Here is a 6,605-nt window from a genome sequence, read left to right on the forward strand (position 1 = left end):
AAATGCTGATATGATTTAAATAAACAAATGTATTTAAATCGAATCCACAGATTGGAAATACCTGGGAAATGATTTTTCCTAGTGAGTCAAAACCACAATTTTCCGGCTAAAATTTCCCATTTCTCTACTAATGGGCCCATTTTTCAACTAATAGCTCCATTTTTCCACGTGGATCATTGCGAGTGATTCAATTGAATTTTCAATCGAAAAAAAAAAATAGATTCCCGACGTATGATTCACTCGGAAAATCGTTTTTCGTCTGTTCACATATAAAATCGGATATTCGGTAGTTCTCTGGTACATCGATTGGCAATTCTGTCTGTCGAATGAAGAATGACGTCGAATCGAAGGCATACATTATGTAGAAAAAATGAAGGGAATGGTGCCGAGGAGATTCATCGTTGAACTTCAGAAGATGAATCGAAGTGAAAGGGTTGCACAGGGTGGCATTGAGGGGTGTGTCAACGAGCAGTGGGGCTGCATACAATCCATCGAGGAGGGGTTGTGACGCGGATGTAACCTTGGCAACTCCATACCCCGTAGCAAAACCTCCCTCCCATCTCAAATCCCCTCATCACGCCATCCCCATCCAATCTTTCCATTTCATCCCCCACCAAACAGCGCATTCAACTACCCCTACGTTTGCAAATTTTCTCTATCCACTGTCCCCGTCATTCCCTGCGTTTTCGCATTGAGGAGAGGGGACTATCTCCACCCACTCGTACAAATGGATCAAAAGTGGAGCGACCATGAGACAATGCATGTCCTACAACTTATGAAACCATCATTTCTCCCCAATTTTCACTTTAGAAAATTGAAGAAAAAAATTATTCTCATTACCACCGTAAAATCTATGATAAACACGTAGATAATACCGGTTAATTTTACCACGTGGGTCAGAATGACGGCAAATCAGAATATTTCACGGTAAATTTTGCTACCTATTCGCGCCATACCTTGAGATTTTCATTTTCTAACGAAAAATTATTTCCAAATTGTCGCGAAAGTGCGCAGCGACCCCGGGGAAAAACCAGAGAGTGGTATTTTTTTCTTTTTTTTTATTGATATCATAAAAAAAATGATATCGAGATGAAAAAGATGAGGGCGAAAATGGGGATAGTGTGGAGCAGGAGGAACGGTGGATGTAAGCGGGTTGGCATTGGGTCGAGGTCACCAGGACGCGAGTGGCGATCGATGCAGCCTACCAACCGCACTCTATACCCCCTCATCGCCCAACCACCCACACATCCCCCCTACCACCCTCATCTCTATTATCCGATTCCCCTCAATTCCCCTTTCTGGCACTCGAAAGAGCATGAATACTCTTCTCCTCTCCTCTCCTCCTTCTCATCCCCACTTGGCATATCCTTTTAGCCAGTGTTTTAACCCCTCCAGTAAGTAATGCTGTCCTCTCCTCCATTACAACAGCTTCCGGAGCACCGGATAAACGCATTTATCCTCACTATTCATTTATATTCCTTAGTAGTTTGAGGATGTTCATTATTTGCTGGAAATATCACCTTTTTGGGCATTTTCTAACTGATCTTTTTTCTTCGGTTTGTGGTTTTCTCTTTCCGGATATCGTTTCAGAATTGGGGAAAATCGTTTTCGGATTTTTATGTAGACCTGTGGTTTTTTTTTATACGTCATGCGACGAATGATCGTCGGAAAATCGTGAATATGGGAGTTTTTTATGAGGAAGAGGAAGCCTGGTCGAGGAAAATCCAGTCACGGTGACGAGATTCATAAATCGCAACTTCATCCATCATATCTGGTCAGGATGATAAATAAAAGCATTGTGGTTTTCCCGATGATTCTTTACGATTGTGTTTCATCATAAATCCTTAAGAGGCATTCACTAGGTCACAGGGGTATTTTCATGTTGATATTTTCTTTGGGATGAAAATTCCATGGATGAAACTAATAATCGCGAAAATGCAAGGATGAATTAATGAGAAGGGGATTTGAGGGAATAACGGAAGTAGATATTTTAGCTAGGAAAATCCGGTTCCATTTTCTCCCCCATTTTCTCTTGGTTGTTCATCAAAATAACAACTAAAAATATTACAACAATTATATCGACAATTATATATTATTTCGACAGATTACAATAACAAGGAGAAAACAATAAGTTCTCATATTTGGTACGTAATTGTCAATTAACCTCGAACTTTTACTCGCTGCAACGGTTTTTTAATGAACCAATAATTATTAAATTTTTCAAATGATGAAATGACGTTATGACGGACGCCTCAAAAATACTCCACGTCACAGACCGATTGACGAATTTAATTCATGGAAATCTTCAGGCTGTAGTCAATATGGTATACGCAAAATGTAACTACACGGAGAGAAATATTTAGTAAAAATTACGGAACTTTGAGTTCACTTACCGATTACGGAGTTGATTCGAAAAATTTAAGTGACGGTATCATTATGTTTCACCGATAATTCAGATAAAAATTACGGGACACCGCGGAAAAATTCCGTGACTTTAGATAAAAATTACGTGACAGTTCCGTAAAATTTCCGACAACCACATTTCGCTCCAGAATTACGGAAAATACACGTAATTTTTATTGAATATTTCTCTCAGTGTAGATTACATTTAGGGATATTCCCCCAAAAATAATTGTGGGCGATAATATTTCGCCAGTATAATACTTATGCACAGTGAATAATTTAATCAGTCTTTTCGTTTGTAATGTTGAAAAAAAAATGTAATGGCTCGCGAAGTAATATTTTTTTGAAATATTTCGAGGGGGAATATTATTATTGAATAAAATTTAGAGCGGTTCCGTATTTTTTCCTGAGCATTCACTGAATAGTGCGTAAATTTTCCGTAATTTTAACTGGGAGATTACCGAACAGGCACGTAATTTTTATGAAATGTTTCTCGCCATGCATGATCCCTCATCGAACAATCGCGAAATTCCGTTAATTATCCTCTCTTCATTGAGGCATTCATTAACCAGTGGAATTCACTTCGGTATTGAGTACTCATTCCTACCCTTGGCTAAACCATTTTCCGATATATTTTTCCACAATTTTTCCACTGGTCTGCTTTATGCTGATTCAATACTCTCAACACGAAGGGGTGGATCCAGTCAGAAATCACGCGACGAATTACCCTACAAGGTACACGACATTGTTCCCTTGAAATTCAATTCGCTCGAATAAATTTCACTTCGATTTATCCGTAGAAAATTGAACATTTTCATTCTGAACAAAAAAATCGGCGTCCATTCATGAACATTAATTAATTTTTGTAATCCACAATCTTTCTCCACAATTTTTTATCACAATTTCAATTAAACAATCAGTCAATCTATTTTTTAATCGTACACTCAATAAATTAATTCTATCTTGTCTATAAAATTCATCAAATAAAATATGAAAAATCATTTCTATTCAAATTACATGACATATGATATGCGGTTAATGATAAATCTCAGATAAATACATGAATAATTGATGGTAAAGACTGGCGAAAGAAAGATTGAAAAAAAAATATTATATATTTTTTATGCTATGAATTTCCATTTTCATAGGCAATCATTTCTTTTAAGTCCTTGTCTGATAATTTTTCTTCGTGATGGGTGGTAGGAGCAATAAATTCAAGAGAATGACATGAATAATTGATTCTGGTTATTGAAATTTTCGAGGAAGAATTGTCCACGAATTTATCCAGCGACATTTGCACTCTGACATTGCACGCGATTGCAACATATTTCGGGTTTGTGTGGTGGATCGTTTTGTCCCCCTTTCCCTGAAATTCCCAATGTACCTAACATCGCCAGCCATTAGTTGAACGATCGATTGAATTCGCTGAGAACGTTACGTAATCTCCAGTGGCAATATTGTACCACACTCATACACCATTTGACGAAGAATTATAATAATTCCAGTCATCGATTGAAATTCAACTTTCTTCCTCGATTTCAGTCATCGATCTATTGAAAATGGAAAATTTCATTAAAAAATCAATGATCAGCCTAACCAATTAAATTATTAAAGATTTGATGAATTTTTCGAGACTAATAAAGGATTAATTAACGAATTGAATGAATTAATATTTTTGAGTGGAATAATTGAAGTCAAATGGCCCCAAAAAAATCACATGTCACTGAAATTCCGAAAGACGACTTTTCCTTAATTATTTTAATTTTCCCAAGTGAATTTACGTGGAAAACGTGATTATTTATCGGGGAATAATCGACCTGAAACCCATACGTTCAGTCAGGAATCAAGAACAGAATCAGGCATTACTGGTAATCCGCAGTTATCGAGAAAATCGAGTAACCACTAACAAATCCTCGATTATCGAATGGGGTCATCATCGATTCCGATATGTTCGAACCCCTCGGAATGCAATTATGAAGTTCGATTATTGAATGCGGAAATTTCTCAAGTCATAATTGAGCAATTAATTATCCCTCAGGTATACGTGTGTCATCTTCACGTCGTGTGTCATCTTGAGTTGCCTCTTATTAATGCCATCATCCCACCCCCTCGCCATCTTCCTCCCCTCGCAATTAAATCTCCCTTTCGTTTCATGCGCGCATGCACTGGCGGATGTGTTTATCCAAGAAGTTTGCGGAGTTTAGAACCAACTGACGTAACAAGTATTTCCGTTTTTGGGAGATCGATCAATAAATAAATTGAATGTTAAATGGGATTTACATAAAAGCGCAGGGAAATTTGAAATTTCAAAATAATTAAAAGTCGCAAGTTCTCCGATTTTTATAGAATACGAGGTCGTCCGCGCGTGATCTGCTTACCCTTGAAATTTATTATCGTTCGGAATTTTTTGAATTTTCAAAATTTTTTCGCTTCACTCGCCCCTAGGGCAAATTTGTCCATTAATTTTCAGTCTCCATATGTTTCTGCGATGATTCTCAAATTTCCACGGTTTTCAAAATTTTGGACAGTTTTTTGATTTTTAAATTCAGTCGCCCTCCACTTTCTTCATTCCAAAATTCATGCAATAATTTACAGTCTCCCCTGGCTTCCGTAATCATTCCCAAATTTTTGCGATTTTTTGAATTTTTGACATTTTTTAAATTTTCAAAATTTTGCCGCCCTTCACTTCCTCCATTCAAAAAATTGTGCAATAATTTGCAATTTGCCCTGGCTTCCGTAATGATTCCCCAATTTTGACGATTTTTTGAATTTTTGATAATTTTTGAATTTTCGAAATTTTGCCGCCATTCCCCATTTCCCCGTTTGATTTGAAGAGAAATTCAAATTAAAAAGATGTTTACTCGAATCTTTGGTAACAGTGAATCGTAGGTATATAATCTCTCTTTATTTTTGAGAGAGATATAATTTTTTTAGCAGTCATAAATCATCGGAGAATTTTTCCATTTCATTCGTTGAAAGATTCAAGATAAAATCATGTAAAATTTGAGATTGAAAAATCCCCGGGGCAAGCGTGACCCGGTGAACTCTGACCTTCGGTTGTGGATATTACGTGGGTGCAAATTCCTCCCAACCACCCCCCGAGTTGGTGGGGTTGGCATCTGTCGAAAAGGTCAGGCTCGGACGATTTTTCACCGCGATTTGAGATCTTATTTCCGGTGCAGCCGTTAATCGACTTTCTCGGAGGGAAATTAATTAACAAAATACTAAAAGAAATTGATTCAGAAAATTTACTCGATCCAAGAAAATATATTTCCTTCTCAATTTAAAAAATAATTAAATCTTTTAAATAATAATTATGGGCACCTGAAAAGATTTTTAAATTTTCTTTCATTCTAATAAATAAACAATTAATAATTCCATCAATTTTTCTCTGATATTATTTTTCTCTGGGGGGGGGAGGTATGTTAATATTACATTCTACAGTTGCATATTTTTATTGATAAATCCAAAAAATTGGCGGGATGAACTCATTTTTTTCTATAAAAAAAAATGTCTTGCGGGAAAATGTCGCCATTAACTTTAATTGCCGGCGTTAGCGAAGTCGCTGTGCAATCTTGCCGTTAAAACCCGTTTATATATGATCAAAGGGTCGCACCTGAACAGAAGAATCGATGGGCACCAGAGCCTCGGAAAGGGAATTAAAAAAAAAAGAAAGAAAAAAGAGAGACATCCACCCCAACACCTGGAAAGTAGCACGGAGTTGAACGAGGAAATTGACGAGGTGGCAAGTGAAAGAAAGAGAGAGAGGGTGAGGATTCCCCAGTTGAGGCACTTTGATTAATCGAACTCTATTGGAAAGTGCCCTATATATAACTCGAGCAGAATGGCCTGACTGATTGACGATTTCAGGAGGAGAACGAAATGAAGAAAAAACCCCTAAAAAAATTACCACTCCTATATTTCACTCGAAAATTACCCGGTCAGATTGATCCGCCAATCACCTCCGTAAAAAAAAACAAACAAAACCCACCCCTAATTTACCCCACGATTTTTCTACTTCCGCGAAAAAAGCTTTAATCACCCAAATACCATCGCCAAAAATCTATTTTCCTCCAATTTTTCAATTTTTTAAATCCTCTTTTTTAAATCTCGATTTTCTCCTCTCTGATGGAATTTTTATCCCTTAGAAAATTCCTACCGCTAAAATTCGTTTTGTGAAAGGTAATCCATCCCCCTAACGC

The sequence above is a fragment of the Fopius arisanus genome, unplaced genomic scaffold (assembly GCF_000806365.1).
Source record: "Fopius arisanus strain USDA-PBARC FA_bdor unplaced genomic scaffold, ASM80636v1 scaffold00075, whole genome shotgun sequence".
Taxonomy (NCBI): Eukaryota; Metazoa; Arthropoda; class Insecta; order Hymenoptera; family Braconidae; genus Fopius; species Fopius arisanus.